Source organism: Poromitra crassiceps, assembly GCF_964638095.1.
Source record: "Poromitra crassiceps genome assembly, chromosome: 16".
Lineage (NCBI taxonomy): Eukaryota > Metazoa > Chordata > Actinopteri > Beryciformes > Melamphaidae > Poromitra > Poromitra crassiceps.
The window spans coordinates 34040192-34066822 of record NC_139645.1 but is presented as its reverse complement, the minus strand read 5'-3'; the positions used below and the strand labels follow the sequence as shown (position 1 = coordinate 34066822).

Sequence of the window (26631 nt, the reverse complement as noted above, 5' to 3'; positions counted from 1 at the left end):
AGAGGTGTTGGTGTATCCCTTTAAGACAGAGGTGTTGGTGTATCCCTTTAAGACAGAGGTGTTGGTGTATCCCTTTAAGACAGAGGTGTTGGTGTATCCCTTTAAGACAGAGGTGTTGGTGTATCCCTTTAAGACAGAGGTGTTGGTGTATCCCTTTAAGACAGAGGTGTTGGTGTATCCCTTTAAGACAGAGGTGTTGGTGTATCCCTTTAAGGCAGAGGTGTTGGTGTATCCCTTTAAGGCAGAGGTGTTGGTGTATCCCTTTAAGACAGAGGTGTTGGTGTATCCCTTTAAGACAGAGGTGTTGGTGTATCCCTTTAAGGCAGAGGTGTTGGTGTATCCCTTTAAGACAGAGGTGTTGGTGTATCCCTTTAAGGCAGAGGTGTTGGTGTATCCCTTTAAGACAGAGGTGTTGGTGTATCCCTTTAAGACAGAGGTGTTGGTGTATCCCTTTAAGACAGAGGTGTTGGTGTATCCCTTTAAGACAGAGGTGTTGGTGTATCCCTTTAAGACAGAGGTGTTGGTGTATCCCTTTAAGACAGAGGTGTTGGTGTATCCCTTTAAGACAGAGGTGTTGGTGTATCCCTTTAAGACAGAGGTGTTGGTGTATCCCTTTAAGACAGAGGTGTTGGTGTATCCCTTTAAGACAGAGGTGTTGGTGTATCCCTTTAAGACAGAGGTGTTGGTGTATCCCTTTAAGACAGAGGTGTTGGTGTATCCCTTTAAGGCAGAGGTGTTGGTGTATCCCTTTAAGACAGAGGTGTTGGTGTATCCCTTTAAGACAGAGGTGTCAAACTTATTTTAGTCCACTGGCTACATGGGACCCAATTTGGTCTCAAGTGGGCCAGACTAGACAAAGAAAATCTAAATGCATAATAATCTATAAATAGCATCTCAAAATGTCCCTGAGTATTTTAATGTAAAGATTAGGCCTACAGGTTCATTCATCAATATTAGGTGTCGGCCAAGCTTGAAAATGTAGAGTGAACTTCTCAATGCAATTTCACACTGTAAAGTCATTCTGTCGGCCGGATTGGACCATTTGGCGGGCCGGTTCTGGCCCCCCAGGCCATATGTTTGACACCCCTGCTTTAAGGCATGACGGCTACTGGCCTGATGTCATTCTCTTATGTGCTGTGAGGGCCTTATAATTATTTTGTTGTATAATATATATTTAGTAAAAAAAATATATTTTGTATTTTTTATCACTTACTTGTAGCAGTGGGTTAAATGTGTTTTTTGTCTCACCAGGATCATGTGATGATCATGTGACCAGAGGGTACTGTGTAATAGAGCACCGCACGAATGAGTCCGGAAGTATACTTCCGGGTTCGTCAGGGGAAAAGTGAATGGGGTTTTAGAATGCGGATTTCACCTAAATGCATAAAATAAGGTCTGTGGTTGAAAAAAGTTTATGGGAGTGTGAATTTGGGTTCAGCAGGATAATCTTCACAAACGTTAATAACTTTTATGACTTTTGGAACCTAAATGCGTTTTTTTTACGCGATTTTCAGAAAAAGCTTCAAAAGACAGAAAAGTGTATAACGTTTGTGAAGATTATCCTGCTGAACCCAAATTTGGGCTCCCATAAACCTTTGTTAACCACAGACCTTATTTGAATCCTCATTCTAAAACCCCATAGACTTTTCCACTGACGAACCAAAATGGCGGCGATTTCTGGTTAAGCCTACAAAAATACGCCATCCCTGCGGTACTCTATTAAAGATGGCTCCTTGTATATATTTTCTTGATGTCTGTAGAAGAGCAGCGACTTGAGACGTCACATGTGGGATGTTTAATAAAATGAACCAAAGGGAGTGACAGTGTGCTGACCTTTTCTTTGCCTTTTAATGTTGGACATCTTGACCATTGATTATAGCGCCCCCATCAGGATCATTGGGTAATACTGCAGGAATAATTGCATTATTTGACAGATTGTGTGTGTGTGTGTGTGTGTGTGTGTGTGTGTGTGTGTGTGTGTGTGTGTGTGTGTGTGTGTGTGTGTGTGTGTGTGTGTAGGGGGTATCATAGCATAACGTTGCTGTTTATTTTGCCTGGCGTTAATCTACGGCTCATCTGTGTTCACATCTCTCTTCAGGCGCATTGCTCACAGTTTAGTGACATAGCATTTAGCATTCACGTGATAATTTAGGCTAATGGGTCAGATCGGATTGTACTTTTCTTCCCCTCCGATATCGATCCAGTGCTTTTGGCCAGATCGGCTCCGATACCGATACTGAGTAGCAGATCGGCCCATCGATCCCTATTCATAACTCATATAACCTCAGTTCCAACACTTGGCTACATTTGAAGCTACCAACTGCGGACTGAGGCTGGAACATATTTTACTTTGGCCTTTGGTCTTGGAACGACCTGCAGACTTGTCTGAAATTAGTCTCCCTCATGTCTTTGTCCAGTTTTAAACAAAACATCTGAAATCCTTCCCTCAAGCTGCTCTTGTCACAATGCATAACTTATTTTGCCATGTTCTTTCTTTCTTATGTATTTTGTTGTGTTCTTGTGACTATTGTGAAATGACAGTTTGTGCTTTGTGACTGTGGTTGTTGCGGCTTGACAGTTGTTTGGAACAACACCTTTGGTACTCCGTTGCGTGTCATCCCTTCTGCCACTTGAGATTTGCAGACGGCCTTCGTTGCAATTTTAGAATATACAGTTCTTACATGCCAACGTTGCTGCCTTCTTGGCCAGGTCAGAGAGATTTTATATATAAATAGTTTTTTTTATCTGGTTAAATATAGGTTAAATAAAATAAATAAATAAAATAAGCTTTTATAAAGAGGAAAGTTTTAAGTCCCTGCTTAAATGTGGAGACTGAGGGTGTCTGCCTCCGGGACCGAGACTGGAAGATGGTTCCAAAGAAGAGGAGCCTGGTAGCTCCCATTCTACTTCTCAGAACTCTATGAACCACGAGTAGGCCTGCCTGCATGGGAGCACAGTGCTCTATTAGGGTAATATGGTGCCTGACCATTAAGGGCCTGTAGGTGAGGAGAAGGATTTTAAATTATATTCTGGATTTTACAGGGAGCCGGTGCAGGAGTACAGTATGGAGAAATATGATCTCTTTTTATAGTTCTTATCAGAACACGTGCAGCAGCATTCAGCTGGGGCCATCTAGCCTAAGAAGCATAGGCAGATTACAAGACATTCTTTATTTACATTTTTTATTTACTGAACTTACATCGATTAGAAGAGAGATACTTATATAAAAAACAACTTGAGTCATGTGATGTTTGCATGTGAGTGTGAGAGTGAGAGAGCAGGCAGGCAGCTGACAGGCAGGAAACGATGAGCAATACGGAGAAACAGAGAGTTCTGTTAAACAGGATGAGGTTTGGTAGAAGAATAGGCGTTATCACACCTTCCTGTGTCACAGCTCAGAGAAATGTTGCTTCATAGAAGCATGGGCGGGGGAGCATTTCAAAGAAATCCCCCCCACCCCCCTGCCCTACCACAATGCACCAAGTAACGACACTCTTATAGGCGATATGATATGAACGACTAAATGTAAAGTTATTGACAGCATCAGCATCAGCATGTCTGGTATAGAGAGGTAGACTAGTCATGTATTGTCGTTGTTTATGGATCATGGAGCAGACTGATCATGTATTGTTGTTGTTGTTATGGATCATGAAGCAGATTAATCATGTATTATTGTTATTTGTGGATCGTGAAGCGGACTAATCATGTATTATTGTCATTATTGATGGATCATGAAGCAGACTAATCATGTATTGTCGTTATTTGTGGATCATGAAGCAAGGAAAAAAGATAGAAAAAAAAAGATAGAAAAAAATAAAATAAAAAAACAAATAAAAAATAAAATAAGATAAATAAACAAACAACAAAGACAATTAAGGGGGTAAACGGAAGTGGAAATGGAAATGGAATGGATCATGTACAACTATTAAGTATGCATTGTGGAGTATGAGCAGGAAGCATGTTCTTTTTTTGTTTTTCTTTTCTTATAAAGATTCACACTTGTTTTCTTTCTTTGTCATGTGCTGTATGTGAATAGGGTGGGCAAAATAAGCTTTTAGCTTCAGCCCATACCTTTTTTGGTCAAGATCTATGTAAAATGTGTTATGTCTATTGTTTTGATTATATGAACATAGAGGGTATTGTACATAGTGTTTGGATGACCAAAAATAAAAATCTGCAAAATCAAATCAATCAAATTAAAGCCCTGTGCTCTTGAGCCTCTGGGCCAGTGCCCAGTTGGTCCGTTCAGTAATCCATCCATGGGTAGAAGAACAACAATTTAGGATAAATGACCAAATCAACTTAAAGAGCTGAAGTGACATCTCAGTGTCTGTGATGACGTATCCGAGTGAAAATAAACATGGCTTTGACTGGAACAGGGTCGTGATGCGGGATGATTTGATTCAACTGTTCTGGGGACTGGAGTTCACGTTGGCCAATATTGGCGCTTGTATGTTGTGTTCTGCCTCCAAATGAGTGGGAGTGGGATCCGCATAGAACCGGGCTGCTTCCGTGCAAAGTCTGCGAACACTCCTATTAAGATTGATTGACAGCTGTCATGCCATGATATAATCATACTGTCTACAGTCTAACCCATTTCAACCAATCAGTTGAAATGGGGTAGACTGTAGACAGTTATGAATGAAATCCTAAAAAATTTTGATGTGAAAAAGTACAGCAGAGTTGATCAATTGGATTCAGTCGGCGTCATGCAGGACGTCCGACTGCAGTACATATGGGAGCTATGCAGGCTGCAGCATCGACACAATCTCTATAGGTCTCGTCCCTGGCTGGCTCCTCCTAGGCCACACATGGGCAAAATGTGGCCCCAGGGCCGGACCTGACCCCTGGACCATCTCAATCCGGCTCCCCAACATCTTCAAAGAAAAACAAAACCCCCAAAAAAGAAAAATAATTATGTTAATAAATCTCATCTGCTACAGCCATTGGATTTGTATCACTATTATATCAGGATATTAACAAGAAATTACCAATCACAACGGGAGAGAGGGTTAAAAATAGGGAGGCAGGTATAATCTCCAATGTGTGGCCCTTGGCTTACTTCAGGCATGTCCAAAGTCCGGCCCGGGGGCCAGATGTGGCCCTTTGACCGATCTCAAGTGGCCCTCGACTTGTCTCTCAAAATATATACTATGTGGCCCTCCTCCACACAGTATTGGTTAATCAAGCAAGTTCATTTCACATTTTTTCCATTCACCTAATGATGACAGCACTATCATACAGTTTGTAGACAAGCACCAAGTAGGAACAACACAGGCAGAACTAGTGTTTTCAGATGGTAAACAAAATCCTTAGAGTAGCCTACAATTGTATTGTATGTGATTTTTATTTTTACACACATATGATGTGAGAAGCAGCTGGCCGGCCCCCCGGTAATTTCACATGATCTAATCTGGCCCCCATTCAAAAAGGTTTGGACACCCCTGGCTTAGATGTACTGTAAGCAGTGTTGGGAGTAACAAGTTACTAAGTAACTAGTTACTGTAACTTAACTACTTTTTTTCAGTAACTAGTAATCTAACTAATTACTTTTTCAAATTCAGTAACTCAGTTACAGTTACTAAAATAGTAACTGGGCTAGTTACTAGTTACTTTAGGACATGAAAATAACGGACAACTTCAGAGGATTACCCAGTTTCTGATCCTCAGACCTAGTCCGGGGAGAGAGCTGCAGCCAGAGCCCCAGAGGCTAATGACCTTGATAGGCTATAAGCCTCCCCAATAAGCGAAGGTTCAATGCCACACTGTGGCACAGCAACACTAACATAATGTGTGCATTAATAACAATCGAAGCAGACTTTTAAAAGTAACGCAAAAGTTACTTTCCCTAGTAACTAATTACTTTGAAGTAACTGGTAACTTTAAAGTAATTAAATTACCTTTTGAGAGAAGTAACTAGTAACTAATTACCAATTTTTTACCAGTAACTTTCCCAACACTGACTGTAAGTCAGTATGGCCCTCTGGAAAACCCCTGTCCTAGGCCTACACAAGAAGCCTTGGGGCCGCAGCTGCTATCTATCTTCGTCGCCGGCGGTCCTAGCTGACCGTGATCGACCCCTCCCCCCCGAAAGCCTAGCAGAGGGCTGAGCTACAGCAGGTGCTCTGACCCTGAAATGTGAGTTGAATGTTCAGCGTCTTGATGCACTGTACTGTAACGTCTGAGATGATGAATGATATATTACAGAGGGATAGAATGTTATAGAGTTCATGTAGTAGAAATAGCTAGTGCTGAAAAAAAAAGAAATGTAAAAGAAGAAAACAAGATATCGTCCATATTGGCTAAATAGCTAATGCTGTGTAAAGTTTTTTTTGCAAAGTTTGCTGCTCATTTTCTTGCTGGTGCATTATGTGATTGCTGTTTCAGAGCAAAGTAATGGAATTAAATGGCACTGAAAGTGACAGAATTGTGTCCGTCTTATTTACATGCCAATATCCAGTTATAGTCACAGCGCCACCTACTGGCAACAACAAAAGTGGTGTGTAACTCGACTGTACAGGATCACGGTTGCTCCAAATGTCATATTTTGATGAGCATCCCAGCCAGAAGAGGCCGACTACCAATATTGAGTTGTAGGCATAGCACCACCTACTGGCCACATGAAATCAGCCATACAGTACTGTGGGCCAGAGGAACAGTACAGCCTCTGCTACACCGTCAGAAATATTTGCCAGAAAGTAGCAGAATTCAAACCTCAGATAAGTGAAAGTAAAGTACACATAAATCTGGTGTTTGAGTATCATACCACTGCCCCCCCCACGTGCTGTTGCCATGGCAACAAGGACAATCTCCCAAAATGTCGGCGTGTTCCTTTAACCATAATAACCAACCTTTGGAACATAATTCAACATTTTCAAATAATAACATTAACAATTTAAATATAGCAGCAAGCATGTAAAAAAGTGTATGAATGGGGGAAAGGGGAACGGGCACTGCACTAGTAATATAAATATTTCATGAGCAATATAACAGCCTAGTCTAGTAGGACAGGCTGATGTATAGGCCCCTGCCTGGTGGCCGGCGGGTGTTGGGTTTGTGGGTGGGGGGAGTGGCTTCCTGGCTCGGAGGAGGGGTGTTTGAACAGAATGGGACGGATAAAGAGTGGACTGGTCAGATGGAGAAACAAACGCTTTTTCCATCATTTTTTCGAGTCAGTTTCAGTCCAACAGGAAAACCATCACATCTTGTGACATGATGCAAATGATCACATGATGAAGAGCCAACACGGAGGAGAATATGAGAGGAGGAATCACTTCAAGAACACAGCTCATTTCCAATAGGATATATATTGATTTTCAGCAGAAAAAAAGTGGAAAAAGTGTTGAGCATCTCTTTAATATTTGTGGTAAAAAGCATCATCTGTATATTAAACCGTTCGGCTCAAGTCTTTTGGAAAAATTGAAAGAGCAAAGTCAAATGAGTGGCTGAAGCAGGAATTATGTTGTTTAAGTATTTGTGATGAATCCTTCTGTCTCTTTCACTCACTCACTCTCAGACACACACACAGAATTGTCAGCTTTTAGATCTCGCCAAAATTATTTACTTTAGTTATTTCTTCAAAATCCTCGGATCTATCTCGATATTTCCCAGCAGCTTGTTTTTTGACAGAGATGCTCACCAAGCAAGAGCAGCTGAAACATCCAAGACTCACAGGTGCAGCAGAATTAATAAAATGACTTTATAGAAAATTACCCAGGTTACATTTCATATTCAACTCTTGATATTTTAAGCCTTCAAAGTTCAATTGCTTTCAGACATTTACCCATAAAATCAAGTTTAGCTAATAGTCTCGCTGGAAGCCTCCCCTCCCTTCCGTGAGAGGAGTCTGGCAGCGCTGGTCCCCATTGTGGAATTGCGATGGGTGGTGCTTAGCGGCAGTGCCCTTGGAAAATAGCTTCCAACAATCCAAATCTTCGTCAAAACTTGCCATTTTCAGTGTGTAGCAACGAGCTAGCGTGTAGGTTTCTGGCGTTAGCTTGCTAACTAGTTAGCATTGTTGTTTTCATTGCTGCGGCAGGGGACATTTTCAGCGACACACAGGGAAGCCGTTCTGATTGACATGGTCGGAGCCAATGACAGAGCTTCTTGCATGCAGCCAGACTCCTCTCACGGGAGGGAGGGGAGGCTCGCCAGCGAGACTAAGCTAAATACAACCCAATACATCTTATGAAAATTAAGTTGACAATCATTTTTTTCATTTTGGAGAACAGCTTTGTTACACGTTCTGTAAACATAAACAGCAACTCAACAGTTTGGACTCGCTGTTCTCTGACTGCAGCAGATTATAGGACTCTGTCATCTTCATAGGAAGCTAAATAGAAAATCTCTTCAAATCAAACAGTCACAACACAAATAAAACTATTTACGTCTTAGTGCAGAAACATGAAGAGGCAGAGACACACCATGAAAATGGTCCAATGTAAAGATATATAACATAATAGAATATGTACGATCCTTCTGGTTCTTCAGGGCTTGTTGGAGGTTTTGAGGAAACGTTGAGACTTCTGCCTCGACATCTGGTGCTGCTGCCGTGCCACCTGGGCGTCCGAGATCACCTCCTGCAGCTTCTACACACACACGCACGCACACACACACACACACGCACACACGCGCACACACGCGCGCGCGCACACACACACACACACACACACACACACACACACACACACACACACACACACACACACACACACACACACACACACACACACACAAGATTATATTCGGGCCATAAAAAACTCAGAAAGAAAGACCCTGACGACGGCACTAGCAGGAGGGTTTCCCACTTCTGTGGTTTCATCATGTAGCTGCAGGCTAGCGCTGAGCTCGTTAACTAGCATCTCGTTAACTAGCATCTACGCTGTGTCCTCATTAAAATGTTGTTTGTTTTGTTTTGTTTTTCTTCAGACGCATGCAAGTAGGCGGTGGTAGAAAGAGAAAAAAACACAGGGAGAATTGCAATTTTGCTTGTTTCGATTTCGATGATCGAAATTGGAACACCCATTTCGATCAATTTTCGATTTAGAATTGAAATGGTGACACCGCTAACGCACACACACCTGGGCAGCGGGGGGGTCTTTCAGATGGACGGTCCTCACTGGCTCCTGTCCGTCTCTCTTGGGGATTTTCAGTTTCTGTTGCTCCTGACAGAATAAAACAGCAAACAGAAATCAATAGAAACGCTGAAAAAGACAATTCTAATAAGACAAACTGACAGGATTGTTACAGAGAAGTTAAACTCTATGTGTCTGACAGACAGAGGCTTGGTGTGTCACTGCCCCATGTGAGTCACACACAGAACATTTTAGGTTTTGGCTGCTGCTAGCTAACATTGATGAACATATATGATCGGAGACAGAGTAATATCCGGTTATGGAATTATATTTATCACCACTTTGGCAGATGTGAAACATGCTGGGTTTGTTTGCTACATCAGTTAGCTAGCCAACTCACTAACATGATGAATTAATATAAAATGGCCATGGTAACATTAAAGCTATAGTTGGCTAGTGAGTCATCAGCCTTATTGCTATTTACGTGTGAGATGATTACATTTGCCTTTCTAACTGAAGATACACATTAAGCTGTGGCAGTGAGCTAATGGCTAAAGGGGCGTAAAACATTTAGGCTCGCGCAGCACGACTCGCATCTACAGCTGGGACAGTGACAGGGCACATGATGCACAGCTCAGATCAGTGTGTATGGGTTTGTGTGTGTACCTTGCAGTAGATCTTCAGGTCAGACCCGCTCACAGCCGGAGGTCTGTAGAAGTTCTCAAACAGACACTCCCACTCCTTACTGAAATGTCCCACAAAGTCCATCTCCTTCACACACAGAACTCTCCTGGGGGACAGACAGAAAACAACAATAACAAAAACGTTATGACAGACAACAATAAAAAAACAACAACCCTTCAACAGCAAACCAGCCCGAAACTCAAGGGTTTATGGGTCGACGCCTAGACGGAGATATCAAATAGTTCTGTGGAAGATCTCGAGGGTGATCTGACACAGGAGCAGGGTGGTGAACCGGTGGAGATGTACTGAGGGAATGTGGATTCCGAAGGAATATAATTCACAATCCACTGAGCAGTCATCTCGTGGCTCTGGGCGGAGGGGGAAATATTCTTCAGCATAGTTAAGTTAAGTTAAGTACCCCGACGGCGGCCAGAGTATCTGCTTCTCAGTGCAGACATGCCTGGATGTGGTTAACCAGCTGATCAGAGACGCTTGTGAAGGCAAAGGAGAACTGGCTCAACCTTGCCAACAGTGTTGGGCAAGTTACTTTCAAAATGTAATATACTACATATTACTAGTTACTTTCATTTGAAAGGAATACGTTACTTTACAATATTACTGTCTGTGTAGAGTAACTGGTTATTTATTACACAACTTTTGCATTACTTTCACCAAAATAACAGCAGTAGGAGAATGACACCGTCGCCCGGAAAGCTCCAGAAAAATAATTTCAACCGTCTTGAAGTCAGTATAAACAGTCCAAAATTCTAAATGTTATTCTTTTTCCTTTGTTATTGTCATCTATAGTGGTTATTTACATAAAAACACACACTTTGATTAGGAAATGACAGTGCTTTCATAAAAAAAAGAAGTAACCTTTCATATAAAAAGTAACTAAGTTAAAAGTAACTCAATTTGTAACTTGTGTTACTTGACAAAGTAACTGGTCTGGTATAATATTACTGAAACCCTATTGGTAATAAGTTATATTACCGAGTTACTAAAAGTAATGTATTACATTACGTAAAGTGTCTCCTACCTGTTGGTGACGATGATGTTGGTCTTTCTGTGTCCGGGGTACTCACAGTGACCTCTGAACACCTCGCCCTCCAGCTGCTTCTCTGACCGCTACACACACACACACACGCACACACACACACACACACACACACACACACACAGGATGTCAGAGTGCACGCACGCACTCACTCACTCACTCCCAATCTACCATGATTTCATTTCCTATACCCTCCAACATCTCCTATTCCCTCCCCACCCCATCACTCTCTCACATTCCCCCTGCTCTTCTCCCTTCTCCTGCTCTCTCCTCTGCTCTCTCTTCATTTCTATATTTTCTATATTATCAATTGTTCAAATGTTATCTTTATTCTGTATATTCTTGTTACTGTTGTGTCAGCTAGAATTAGCTAGACATACTTTCTGTGAAGCCCTCTGAGACATGCTTGTGAATTAGGGCTATATAAATAAACTTGACTTGGACTTGGATTTCTATCCTCATTTAGGGTGTTTTCACACTGGGAACGATTGCTTTTGTTCCGTGCCCGAGTAAGATTGCCTATCTCCTCCCACATGTTTTGTTCAATTGACACCAGACTTTTGGGAAAGTATCTTCAGATCGTCTTCTAAAGAACGACCCGTCCAGATCTTTTGAATGATCAAAGATTGAGTCCACAGTACAGCAAAGTGTGGAACTGAAGATGGTACTGTAAACAGTGACGACAAATTCTCGCTAAATAAATCTCCAACATTCATGACTTTTCTTTTTTACAAAACTCTGCTAGCACGGTAGATGAAGTGTGTAAAATCCCAGAATTTTTGACAGTATCTTATATTCTACCCTCATATATACTATTGCAGTCTCTTTGCACAAACAAATGACAGACATCTCTTATGTTCTATAGATGAAGTATGCAAATTGTCAGAATTTTGTCTTGAATACTGAATATTTGACACTAGTTTGAAATCTGCCTGTAAATCCATGGACAGCTGTTAGCCCTCGTTCACACCATACGCTGAAGCCACGCTGAAGCGATAGTTTCAGCTTCTATTCTTCTATTTCTAGTTCTATTTTTCAAGCGTAGAGCGCACTGCACCTGAGCTGCCAGGCATGAAGCTGAGTGAGGCGCTGAGGAAAAGAGTGCTTCTGGTGTGAGTGGTTTAGTGTGGCACTCAGCTTCTGTTAAGTGCTGCTTCTGCATAGGGTCTGGTGTGAACCAAGGGTTATACTGCACGCTGGTGGTTGGCCAAGTCATAGTGTGAAGCTTCCGCTGATTTTCCCACTTCCCAAGTTGCTCAACTTGATCACAACTTGCCATTGGTGGCTAAGGTTGTAAGTTCGAGCCTTGGGGGATGTAGAGTAAACATGCTTTTAATGCGTTAAGCAGATTTTTGGTCTGTAAAGTTCTGCTGATGGACCCTCATGTAGGCTATCTCTCATTTGTTGTTGTGCTCTTCCTCCTACTTCTTCATCTACCTCCTCAAAATATATTCCGACAGCGGAATAGCCCTCTTGTTTGTAACCATGGCGATGACACAGCGTTATCCTCAGGAGAAATGAATGCTTTCAACAGGAAGTGAGCGTCCATTTTCCTGAGTTGACACATAAACGCCATGTTGGCGACATTTTATAGTTGATACTCTGATGTCCCGTTCCCGTGAAAGCAGCATGAAGCTGTATATAGATTTTACAATGTGGCAGACCACATTTCTTCTGTAGTAGTTGCAAGTTTCAACTCGTCTCGTTGCGAATCTTTGGCGTAAACTGGCCTTAAACAAATGCTCCCCACGGACACCTCAACGCTAACCTGACATTGCCAGATGGAGGCGGTATTACCATTCTCTCGCAAATCTCGCGAGGGAATCCAGCTTGCTTGCGAGGTTACCTCAACGCCCCCCTTTCAAAAATATTGCTTCCAGCGCCGCCTGACATTCTCCGAACGTCTGCTAGGGGGCAGTACTGCCCCTGTTGAGAAACACTAAGTTACAGTGACAAAGTGAAAACTATGAATAAGGAAGATCTGTTTATTCATCAGGTTTGAACACACATCACACACTTCACACTGAAGGACACAAACACACGTCTACATCCGTGGACTTTAAGGCAACCAAAGGGTTAACCCATTGATACCTGATGCAGCATTTGCGTGTATATCCCTCATTTGTGTGTCTATCCCTTTAAGTCTTAAAGGGATACACACACAAATGCTGCATCGGGTATCAATGGGTTAAAGTAATGCACAAATACTACAGTGAGTCCTGCTAAGTGATGTCATGCTAGGGACAGGAAGGCCTCATTTGCATGAAGTTCTATCAGTTTATATGCAATTCACAAACTGCATCATGTTCACAGGATGAAGATCACATTTATATAGTTATATATATATATATTTATATACACACAGTATGAAAGCAATGGTTTAAAAGGTGATGCTACAAACCTTTTACAAAAATATTGCTACGTTCTACAGCAGACACCTTAATTCATTTCTGTGTTTATAGTAAAATATTTTCCACAACCTGCCATTGTAGTTTTGGATAGAATCTAAATTATAAATGGTTTTAAACATAGCATCCTAGAGTGCTTCACAAATAATTGTAAAAAAAAAAAAAAAAAAAAACGTTTAATTAAAAAAGTTACAGAAAAAAATCTATCCACTGATTTAAAAAAATGCTTTGAGGTATCGAATGACAAGATATTTACTTTGGCATGCAAAGAAACCTGAATTACACAATAATTGATAGATACATTTATTAGTTTACAAAAGCAAAACTCTGCCACACACGTTTATACAGATTAAATCAATCCAGGTAGCATTTTGAGACAGGACTGGTCTGAGACACAAACAGCATTAAAAGATTTGAAATACAGTTTAGAACTGAAGCCTTCTATTCCTCATCATGCTGCATGGAAGAGAAACAGAGAAGAAAGAGATTATAGGCTGCAAACTGACAGACGCACAGCACTGACAGACAGGAAACAGACAGACACACAGCACTGACAGACAGACACACAGCACTGACAGACAGGAAACAGACAGACGCACAGCACTGACAGACAGGAAACAGACAGACACACAGCACTGACAGACAGGAAACAGACAGACGCACAGCTGACACACAGGAAACAGACAGACACACAGCTGACAGCAGGAAACAGACAGACGCACAGCACTGACAGACAGGAAACAGACAGACACACAGCACTGACAGACAGGAAACAGACAGACACACAGTGCTGACAGCAGGAAACAGACAGACGCACAGCACTGACAGACAGGAAACAGACAGACACACAGCAGTAACAGTAGGAAACAGACAGACGCACAGAGATAACAGCAGGAAACAGACAGACGCACAGTGCTAACAGTAGGAAACAGACAAATTGACCACGGCGTAGTTTTGCGGTTTGCTATTAAGTAAAAGTCGTATGATTATGGTAGAAAAAAGTAGTCAGTGGAAAGGAATTGCAGCCGCTACAGTAGCCTGGCTATTTAAATATGGCAGGTTTTTGTGCAGGATATCTCGTGTCGCGCAATGATGACAATTCTCTCCAATCAGCAGTCTGCAGTGTTTTCACCTCACCTTTTGGTCTCACCTCAGCTCGCTTAGAACCTCGACAGAGGTGTTACCAAAAAAAAAAAGTACCAGGTAATAAATGTATGTACCTAACGTAAAAACAAAAAAACAAACAAACGAGTAGAGTTGAGTCGAGCCAGTGGTGGAAAAGCACCATTAAAACAGACTCGAGCTGTACTGTGTAGTTTCACACTCGTTTAGAAATGTTTTGTGCATAAAAGTGAACTTGTTGTTTAATCAGTTGCATTGTGGAATCACAGATGTAACATCACAGAGTTTGTGCCACACATGACGTGCAGCAATACAACCCTTGAATAAATCCTCTTCTCCTCGTGTGTTTCAGAGGCTGTAGAGAGCTCAGGTTTAAAGCCAGAGTGAAGATACTGCTCTCATCTGAAACTAGAAGACCTGTCAGGGCATCCAATGGTCATGACATGTTATCAGGAAGGGGGCTAAATAATGCTCTAAAGTTAGGCTAAATTTCGCAAGGGAAAAACCAGCATGGCCATTTTCAAAGGGGTCCCTTGACCTCTGACCTCAAGATATCTGAATGAAAATGGGTTCTATGGGTACCCACAAGTCTCACCTTTACAGACATGCCCCCTTAAGGGTTAACCCCCGTTAAGGGTTACAGTTAACTCACCTGGAACAGGTCGAAGCCCTGCGACTCAGTCTGGTCGTACGGTCTGATGACGCCGTCCTCCCTGATCAGCCTGACCGGCCGCAGCTTGGTCACTTCCTCTGTCGACTCCGCCGCCCTGACCACACACACACACGTACACACGCACGCACGCACACACACACACACACACGCACACACACACACACACGTATGTCAGCCTAATGACAGTGGCTCTGCCCTCAGTTTGATGGTGGAGCCTACGAGCAGGCAGTTTTCTACTCTGCTTTAAAGATCTGGCTGGCAACTTAAAGGAGGACTTTGCCATTTTTCACCCAGCTTTGTATCGTTACAATGTGGGTTTACGTAGATGAACAATATGTAACTTCCCTCCATCTTCATTCTCAGGCACAGAGGTGAACAGATGTTCTGCTCGAGGGCTGTTGTTTGAACTGCAGATTTGTTATTAGTCTTTTTTCTGTATGCGTTCATCCACTGGAGAATCACATGGAGAGCCTTAACGAGTGTTAATGAGCCATACCAACTGGCAGGGGCGGAGTTTCTGCAGGCAGTTGAACGGAGATCTTCTCGGTGCAAGAAACATGCAGAGAAGGTAAACAATGTTCATCTGCATAATACTAGCCACACTGTAATGATACGAATCTGGTTGGAAATGAGCAAAGTCCTTTAAATAAGGAAAGTGACTGGAGAATTTGGGGATTTAGCAAATCAGCTCGACAGTTTTCCGCCCAGATTTCTGCCTTCACACGTCACTGCTGCTGCGTGACGCTGCTTTCAGGATCCATCCATTCTCGTGAACGTGATATCTCAGGAACACCTTGAGGGAATTTTGCACATTTGGCACAAACATCCACTTGGACTCAAGGATGAACTGGTTACAATTTAGTGGTCAAAGGTCAAGGTCACTGTGACCTCACAAAAGACCCTTTTTGGCCATAAGCTAATTATGACCAAATTTCACCCAAATGTTTAAATAGGATGAAATGATGACTTTTTAAGCTCAACTTCACTGTGACATATAAATATATTTTAGTCATCTGGACAGACATGTTAACTGCAACTTGACTTGTTGATGGAGGCATAAACTACGAGGCGGTTATTTCTTTTTTTTTTAATATACAATGGATTTTGTAACTGGTTACAAACATCTACAGTAAGTTACCATGGAAACTCACAATAACACCAAGGACCACAATGCGTTAATTATGCATTAGTAATTACCTATAATCTCAAGCTCATGAGGACTTTAGACATTCAGAGAGAACATGAAGCAACCGATGCAGAACATCTCTTTGCAAAGGAAGATGCTTTGTCAGAGCGTGCAGGCAGCGCTGAGCGAGGTGCCACAAGCAGCCACCAGGCAGCGCTGAGCGAGGTGCCACAAGCAGCCACCAGGGAGCGCTGAGCGAGGTGCCACAAGCAGCCACCAGGGAGCGCTGAGCGAGGTGCCACAAGCAGCCACCAGGCAGCGCTGAGCGAGGTGCCACAAGCAGCCACCAGGCAGCGCTGAGCGAGGTGCCACAAGCAGCCACCAGGCAGCGCTGAGCGAGGTGCCACAAGCAGCCACCAGGGAGCGCTGAGCGAGGTGCCACAAGCAGCCACCAGGGAGCGCTGAGCGAGGTGCCACAAGCAGCCACCAGGCAGCGCTGAGCGAGGTGCCACAAGCAGCCACCAGGCAGCGCTGAGCGAGGTGCCACAAGCAGCCACCAGGGAGCGCTGAGCGAGGTGCCACAAGCAGCCACCAGGCAGCGCTGAGCGAGGTGCCACAAGCAGCCACCAGGCAGCGCTGAGCGAGGTGCCACAAGCAGCCACCAGGGAGCGCTGAGCGAGGTGCCACAAGCAGCCACCAGGCAGCGCTGAGCGAGGTGCCACAAGCAGCCACCAGGCAGCGCTGAGCGAGGTGCCACAAGCAGCCACCAGGCAGCGCTGAGCGAGATGCCACAAGCAGCCGCATTCTCCAACTCAGAGGGACCAAACTCAAACAAAGCAAACTATGTAAAGGCCAAAACGGGCGAGTTGCAGTCAAATGTTTGCTGGAACATCTCACCTTATGTTACCTCTACAGTGAAAGCATGGAACAGTAAGTTCATCAGGTTATCCAGAATCCAGCGAGTGGTCACAGTAAAGGATGCAGATTACATGACGGATGGGTCTCCAGTACTGTGGAGGCGGGGGGATGGGGGGGGGGGGGGGCAGGGGGGTGTATTTTGGGGTGACGTGAGGTGAGTGTGTGGGTGCATGAAAAGTTGACATATGTGATACCTCTGAAAAGCTGATTAACTTTACCTGCTGAACTTTACCTGACTTTTTAAAGCATGATTAGCAGGTCAGAAGATTTTAGAACAATATCTATTTTAGCCGTGGGCGGCGGTCTTGGTCTTTCAGGGTTAAGAGACATGATCCAGACCTACTGTCTGATTTAGCTCCACAAACAGCTGAAGGTACTGATTGGGTTTTTAATCAAACTGACACCTGCATTAATCAACCATATAATGTTGCCTAAAATCTAACTTCAAAGCTGCACTAGGCAAGAGTAACGTTTTAAGGAAATTAACCTAAACCTCCTCACACCTAAATGTCTTCCTATAAATCCACTACTGCCTGATGTGAACCAAAGTGCCCTTCTGGGACATATATTAAACTGATTGATTGATTGATTGATTGATTGATTGATGCTGTTGCAACGTCTTCGAGAGCCTGAGATGTCAACCTCTATGCAGATGACACTATTCTTTATTGCTTTTCACATTCTACACAAGCTGCCATTTTTCATCTTCAACATGCCTTCGGTACTTTGCAAAATCACTGTTGGATGTTAAATTGGTTTTAAATGTATTTTATAGAGCAATAACTTCAGCTTCAGCTCTGCACTTTAACTGTATTGAATGGGTTGTTGTGAAGTTGCTGAAGTGAACTTTGGAATGAACTTGGCACTATGACTGGTGGACAAAAAGTTTGTTACTATTTAGATATGTTCTGATTGGTCAACAAGTTGTGGTAGAAGAAGCACTCCAAACTCAGCATGGCCGTGCCATGCGCTCATTCAGTCAGTCAGCCAATCTCTGAGGAGAGAACAGACGAGGAGAGAGGAGGCAGGGCTTGGATGAATGTTTGGTGTTCTATGTGACTTTAAGACAAAGCTTTTCTTTTCATTAGAGTCTACATGATTCATAAATTTGAAATGTTTAGGAAGTATATACGGGTGTGGGTGCGTTCAGACGACACCTTTTGCACATGTTTACAAAGCAAAGCGCACTGCAAACAACTGAGATGCGTTTGAGGTATAACTTTGCTAGCATTTAGCTAGCATTAGACTAGCTTGCAGACACTGTTCAGTGTTTACAAGTTCTTAAAAACTACCTTATTGCTGAAATCATAAACACACAGCTAGCCCCCATTGCCTTGAGTTTTTTTTTTTACATTCATGTCGTGATGATCATTGAAATGGTAGCACAAGCTCATCTTCCATGTTTGTTTTGCCGTTACTCATGCTTATTGTTTATTGGACGATGCACGGCATCCAATTCCAGATAGCATATGACCAAAACAAAACACAATCATATACCAAATATATTTTACAGTGTACAGTTTTCACTTAAGTGTGTCAGAAATTAACAATCCTCAATCTATCTATTGTAAAGTTTAATATCGCTTTGACCTTGATTTTCTTCCAGTCTCTACAATTGGATGATAGCACATTTATTATGAGATTCAAAATTCATATCCAATTCCGGACACTTATTTTCCACTGTGTTGTGTATTCATATACTTAATATTAATCAACCCTTCCTCTACCTTTACAATGTTACAGATACTTTTAAGAAGTGCAGGCTATGTACTCAACAGTCTTATTTTTCCATACATTTACCAGCCAATACCGAATCTCTCCACTGTCGCTCAATGTGGGATGTTGTCCGTGACTAAGTTCATAAGTTAGTGCTTGATATTCTTAAATGTGTACGCTATAGATACTTATGAAATTTGAGACCTAGGCAGGGTGGTGTTACACATTGGTGGTGGATGAGTTGAGTTCCATCCCTCCCCTGATATGTGAAGCATTTTGAGTGTCTAGAAAGGCGCTATATAAATCCAATCAATTATTATTATTACTATTGTTATCGTTATTAATAAATGTGTAAGAACTTATGTAAATTATCTTTCAGTTGGGAACTCTGTATAAGAATGTTGCTAAAGACTGGAAATTACACAAGTGTCCGAAATTCGATACAATTCCGTTTCCGTTTCAAACACAGAGAGCTTGTAAAAATGTGAGATGCATCACTTTGGCAGAGGAGAGCGCTGATCCTGTCAACATGCTGAAAACGATGAGAAGGAGCGAACTCAAACATGCTAATGTGCAGAAGGCGTCTGAACGCACGCTGTGTCTGTAGTGAAGGAGCGGTACTGTCGGCTCTTTCCTCAGGTCGGGTCTGTTCAACTCACAATGCTGCAGCATGGCAAGGGGGGCGGGGTTACTCAGGGGGGGCGGGGTAATACCCATTGTAATAGGTGAGCACATCAATTAACTATGTGTCATATATTTATTTAGGTAGAAATTAAATTTTTGATGGCACAAGGATTTTCTGGTCCAATTTTTTTGCCGCGAAAACTGCTGTGCTTAATATTGTTTGGCCCGCGACTCCTTATATTTTTCTGTATGCGGCCAGCAAACCAAAAAAGTTTGGCCACCCCTGACCTAAGGCGTCTATTACTACCAAGCATGTCATTCTAGCTTGTTGGCAATGGGGGTAAATATCGCCCCAGATTTAGGCTACATTTTGGCAAGGGAAAACCTGTCTACATCCTTCCTAAATGCCGCACTCAGTGCCACCCGTGCTTGAGTCTGTGCCCCACCTGGGCCACCCCAGTCAAAATGGCCTGGACACGCCACTGATACCCTGGCCTACAAATCATATTCTCCAGAGGCAAGGGAACATGCTTGTTGGGTACAGACCTCAGTAAAAATCCCATCATCATTTATATATTTCAGTGAAAATGCAAAAAAATAGCATTCCCGCTAAAATCTTGATTCATATCCAATCACAATACCTGTCAATATAAGAGCAATACGTTTTCTGTTTTTGCTTATGGTGCAGCCCTAGTTTAACCTCAATATGAAATGCATTTTAAAGCTGATCTCCTCAATCTTTAGGGCTTTTATTTTGATACTGAACTGAGGAGCTGTGCATTTTCCTGCTGGCACAGCAGTGTTTCCTCTGTGTGTTTAGTGATTAAGGAGCGCTGCTTTAATAGCAGTAGCTATGAATGAGTGGACATTCCTTCAAATACTCACACAACAACAACAAAACAACAACCAACAAACAAAAAAAGTCCCAGGCATTAACTTATGAGACAAAAAAACACAAGCAGAATGTCAAAATTAGACAGCGCACAAGAATCAGAACAGAGGAGACAACATGGTTAGCACGTTACACTACATGACATGTTCAACACAAAATACAACAAACAGAATGAGCATCGCGTTGCTATGTTAAAGAAGATGGATTTAAAGAAATTCACACAAAACACTCTGCAAAAATATTTAAATACCATATTTCCTCTAATAGTCGATTAAAAGCCTGGTCACTGATACTGGCCGGCCACAAACAGGCCGGGTAAAAAACAAGGGAAAAAAACAACAGTGAATACAGTAAACTCCTGAGCCCTCATTTATCAAGCCAACGTACGATAAAAACTGTGTACGGTCTACCATACCCCCTCCTGCAACACTCGTGCATATGCTTGTGTACGTGAGCGCAGGACACGATGATATAGAGGCAAAGTGACCGCCTACTTCCTGCTTCAGCACTGTACCAGAGATTTTCATCCGCCATTTATTTTCCCATAGACACTTTGTATAAAAACCGTTTTACTTGTTCAAACCAAACGGTACAGATATATTTAGAAACAGGAGAGACCACATAACATTTCACTCAGACCAAAACGTAAATTTTTTTGCAGATTTAAAGACAATATTTTTTCCAATGTCGTTTTTTTTCAGTTTTGGTCCGAGTGGAATGTTCTATGGTCTCTCCCGATGTCTGTCTCTAATATAAGCCTGCTTCTAAAAAAAACAGTAGTTGAAGTTGAGGTAAATAAAGGCCAGGGGCCAATATTAGAGGAAATACGGTATTACCACGAAAACACAGAAATTAAAATGACACATTAACTGAAGTAAAGGAAGTCTTAAGGAGCGCTTGTTTCGTACCTCTGGATGCCCTGGAAGGTGGAGCTGGCCATGTCCACGATGCCGCCAGTGGGCCGGGCCACCACCCCCACCAGACCCTTCCCGATGCCCTTAAAGAAGCCGGCCGCTCCTTCCTTCTTCGCCCCTGCAGCCACACAGCACTCAATCAGTCAAGTCATCACCATCACAAACACCCTGCACTCACCCAGTCAACTCATCACCATCACAAACACCCTGCACTCAATCAGTCAACTCATCACCATCACAAACACCCTGCACTCACCCAGTCAACTCATCACCATCACAAACACCCTGCACTCACTCAGTCAACTCATCACCATCACAAACACCCTGTACTCACTCAGTCAACTCATCACCATCACAAACACCCTGCACTCAATCAGTCAACTCATCACCATCACAAACACCCTGCACTCAATCAGTCAACTCATCACCATCACAAACACCCTGCACTCAATCAGTCAACTCATCACCATCACAAACACCCTGCACTCAATCAGTCAACTCATCACCTTCACAAACACCCTGCACTCACCCAGTCAACTCATCACCATCACAAACACCCTGCACTCACCCAGTCAAGTCATCACCATCACAAACACCCTGCACTCACCCAGTCAACTCATCACCATCACAAACACCCTGCACTCACCCAGTCAACTCATCACCATCACAAACACCCTGCACTCACTCAGTCAACTCATCACCATCACAAACACCCTGCACTCACTCAGTCAACTCATCACCATCACAAACACCCTGCACTCACCCAGTCAACTCATCACCTTCACAAACACCCTGCACTCACCCAGTCAACTCATCACCATCACAAACACCCTGCACTCAATCAGTCAACTCATCACCATCACAAACACCCTGCACTCACCCAGTCAACTCATCACCATCACAAACACCCTGCACTCACCCAGTCAACTCATCACCATCACAAACACCCTGCACTCAATCAGTCAACTCATCACCATCACAAACACCCTGCACTCACCCAGTCAACTCCTCACCATCACAAACACCCTGCACTCACCCAGTCAACTCATCACCATCACAAACACCCTGCACTCAATCAGTCAACTCATCACCATCACAAACACCCTGCACTCACTCAGTCAACTCATCACCATCACAAACACCCTGCACTCACCCAGTCAACTCATCACGTTCACAAACACACTGCACTCACCCAGTCAACTCATCACCATCACAAACACCCTGCACTCACTCAGTCAACTCATCACCATCACAAACACCCTGCACTCACCCAGTCAACTCATCACCATCACAAACACCCTGCACTCAATCAGTCAACTCATCACCATCACAAACACCCTGCACTCACCCAGTCAACTCATCACCATCACAAACACCCTGCACTCACTCAGTCAACTCATCACCATCACAAACACCCTGCACTCACTCAGTCAACTCATCACCATCACAAACACCCTGCACTCACCCAGTCAACTCTATAGAGTAAACTATAGAGTCTACTAGAAATATTGCACGCTTCGCATGGTCATTTCTAGGTTGTGTGCTCATATCTAGCACGCTTCGCGCTCACCCATCAGCAGGTCAGTTGAGCAGACCCTCCAGCTCAGTGTGTCGTGAGGAAACTTACCCTCCACCGGTTTGGTGATGATGCCTGTGACTCCGCCCACCATGCCCTGCGGGGAGACGAGAGGCGGTGAGTTTGAGACCAATCAGCAAACACAGCCAATTATCTCTGTGTGAACCAATGCATCAGACTTAATGTTTAAAGACTCTGGCAATCCACTCTCAAATATCTCTCTTTTTTTATAGGATATCACAGCTGATCACATTAATTACTCACCCAAATGAGTCTAAAACACTTTCACAGCTATTATAAAACCAGGTGCAAACACCATGGACACAGCAACCCCTCAGTGTTTATGTCCATGCTGCATGCCCATATCTAATTATGATTGGTTGGAGATTGCTGACATCAGCAATCTCCTGAGAGAACTCTGTTCATTTCATCTCTACTTTTTCAAACTGCCAAAAACCAATGCAAGGTCAATGGGGTCACGCTGCTGTATGTACAAGCTGACTGAAGCTCACTAAAACTTTATCCACAGTCACACAAAGTACATTTCACTGAGCTTCAGTCAGCTGCTTTGGACGCGGGAGGTCGGCGGATCGAATCCTGCTCCGCCCCTGTGCAAGCCCTTCACACAGGGGCTCACTAAAATGATAAGGGCTCATATATAACACATATGATATGAGCAACTATTTTTCATGGGGGGCCACATGAGAAACCCAGATTGTTGCCGGGGGCCGAACAAATATTGTCATGCCGTAACCCATGGATGGATAACTTTGATGATAGAGAGGGCCACAAAAAATGTCATCGCTACCAGATTTTGCTGAGGGCTGAACAGCGCCAGCACGAAAAATTTTGTGCATTTGAAGGCATGTTTAGAGGAATAACTAATTTTAAATTAACAATTGTGATGTCATTATTCAGTCTTAACCACCAATATTTCATCCTTTTCTCACTCACTCCTATGTCACCACCTGCTCTGAGGGCTTGAAATTAACTTCTTTGACCACCTGCCAATATGGCTGCTAGATTTTAAAGTTACCAGCCAACTATAATTTCCACTAGCCGAAATGTTTTTCTTGAAATAAACCAGAATATGAGTGGGTTAATTTAAGCATAAGTATCAGTAAGTGGCCCGGGATTCTCAAAGCCTGTGTTGAGGGTCACACAAACAAAAATGCACTCTTGAAACTAAAGAAATCCCAAACCAATGAGTTAATTATTTACATTTCTACTTCAATGTAGCCTTTTAGTCATAAAGATTATTGAAAGATATTCCATATTCCAGACTGAAACGCTATAACAGAAGTGGAGTATTGGCCAGAATGACATGAACATTTGGACACTTATTCAGCGGGTATCTTGCATGTTGCATTCTGGTGCACTGTAATTTATTTTTTTTGCAATTCAATCGCGGGCCACACAGGCGGCGTATTTTGCCCACGTGTGCCTTAACATGTCAACACAACGCAGTTTACATAAACACAACAAAACAAACAGAGTGAACCTTGGTTTTGGACTTTCAGGTGTGAAAACACATCCTGAGCAGTAGCATACCTTCAGAAAGCCTTTTCCTCCTTTAGCCAGACTCTCTCCAAAGTCTTTGGGCGGCCGGTTCATCTCCTCCCGCCGTTTCTGCTGGTACTCCTTGTCCATGGTGATGGCTGCCAGGCCCTTCCCCACCGAGCCCGTGATCCTGGACACCATACCTGCAGCACCACCTGGTGGACAGATGATTCAGTTCAAACAGACAACACTGGCAACGCTTGCTTATACAGTAGCATACAGCAACACTTACAGACACAGGGAGTTAAGTTCCTAACCCGGTTACACAAGGAAACTGGTTTTGAGGTGACGTTAGCCAATCCTGGTGCTTGTATGGCGTGTTCTGCCCCCAAATGGAGTGGGATTCAGCGTGTTCAGCCCCTACACGAGTGGGATCCGCAGAGAACTGGGCAAATGGCCGCTTCCCTGCGTACTACCGTTTCCAAGCTGAGGCAAGAGTGCTGCCTGCCGGCTTGAAGCATCGACTAGTCAGAGAATATGAACTTGTATATTGCTGTAAAACATGTATATTGCTGTCACGCTCGGCAACTTCACAATAAGACAGTAGCCTATTCTGAGTGTTATGGAACACATCTGCAGCCTACCAGCATACCAGCTGGCAATAACAATGCCACAGCAACAACACACTTCGAGAAAACATGTTGTAAACCAGAATCTATGGGAGTATCTGTGGAGAAAATAACATTTTTAAATCTGGTTGTTTTGTTGTGGATGCGATTTGGCCATACCGGTGATAATTGTAATAATTTTGGTCTTAATTATGCATCCTAACTTAATATTTGATTTGATGGTTAAATGTGACCTTTCTTACCTCATAGTGCAAGTTGAGCTGTTTATGTGCTTTGCCTACATTTTGTCCCATAATGCGTGATGCCCGCGCGCTGCGTATGATTTTATTGACACTGAACATTGTTTCACAAGTGAAAATAGTCGGCTATAACATTTGTTCGGGGAGGGTCAAGCATATATTTCCACGGCAATATTGTGGGATCTGTGTGTGAAAGTAATAGATTACATTCAGGCAGAAGGTCTGTGTGTACTTTAGATTAGATTAGATTTATTTCCAACATGGTGAAAAACAAAAGACAGATAAAGAATAAAATAAATATAAGCAAGAAAATGGCGAGCAAGAATAGTCAATTAGAGTTCACAGCATATACAGCAAATTCTCAAGCAATTTACTTTTGCATATCAGGCCCGAAAAGGAGTAGGAAGAAGTACAATACTTGTCAAGTCCTACGCCTTGTTTTTACATCTATAGGTTTAATATGAATGTAGTATTATAGTACTCATCCATAGTACTCATTCAGCAATATGTTTTTAATCTAGGCAGATGAAGTGTCAGTTGCTCTTGATTCCTACAGCAAGGCGGTCAGACTGAGACTGAGTCTGCACTTTACAGACAGGAACAGACTGGAAACATACTTTAGTGATGTTTGTGGCTGCTCTTCAGAGCAGGAGGGAGAAACAGACTGGAAACATACTTTAGTGATGTTTCTGGCTGCTCTTCAAACCAGGAGGGAGAAACAGACTGGAAAAATACTTTAGTGGTGTTTCTGGCTGCTCTTCAGACCAGGAGGGAGAAACAGACTGGAAACATACTTTAGTGATGTTTGTGGCTGCTCTTCAGACCAGGAGGGAGAAACAGACTGGAAACATACTTTAGTAATGTTTCTGGCTGCTCTTGAGACCAGGAGGAAGAAAAAGGCTGGAAACACCAACAGGTATAAATGTCCTTACCCACAGTGTGACCCAGCAGACTCCGCACTCCAATGACGAAACCTTCAGCAAACTCCTCTGGGCCCTGAACAGCTCCCTGAGAGACACACACACACGCACGCGCGCGCGCGCGCACGCACACACACACACACACACACACACACACACACACACACACACACACACACAGCACTGTAGTTAAAGTTGCAGTTCGGTGGGCTGATCGCATCGTTGCTTTTCGTGGACGATGTGATCCTGATGACATCATCAGTCTGGGACCTTCAGCACTTCACTGGATCAGGTCACAGCAGCTGGGATGAGGATCAACACCTCTAAATCTGAGGCCTTGGTTCTCAGCAGGAAACTGGTGGATTGTCTCCTCCAGGTAGAGAATAAGTCTTTTACTCCAAGTGAAGGAGTTCACGTATCTCAGGGTCTTGTTCTCGAGTGAGGGGACGATGGAGCAGGAGATGGGTCAGAGAATCGGAGCAGCAGGAGTTGTATTGTGCTCGTTTTACCGCACCGTTGTGACGAAAAGAGAGCTGAGGCAGAAGGCAAAGCTCTCGAT

At 43.2% G+C, this 26631-nt stretch overlaps 1 pseudogene across 1 annotated transcript in view; it reads right to left on the bottom strand.

Annotated features, from left to right (window-relative positions):
* Positions 1-7680: 7680 nt before the first annotated feature.
* The window catches only part of LOC310791602 (intermembrane lipid transfer protein VPS13C-like), a 98344-nt pseudogene continuing 79393 nt past the window's right edge, over positions 7681-26631 (bottom strand). Inside the window, exons 53-61 of the transcript in view lie at positions 26085-26160; positions 24336-24499; positions 22836-22881; positions 21203-21326; positions 14998-15112; positions 10798-10886; positions 9741-9864; positions 9081-9164; positions 7681-8588 (exon numbers count right to left, since the gene is read on the bottom strand). The product of the transcript in view is annotated as an intermembrane lipid transfer protein VPS13C-like (transcript). The remainder of the gene's footprint in view (positions 8589-9080; positions 9165-9740; positions 9865-10797; positions 10887-14997; positions 15113-21202; positions 21327-22835; positions 22882-24335; positions 24500-26084; positions 26161-26631) is intronic.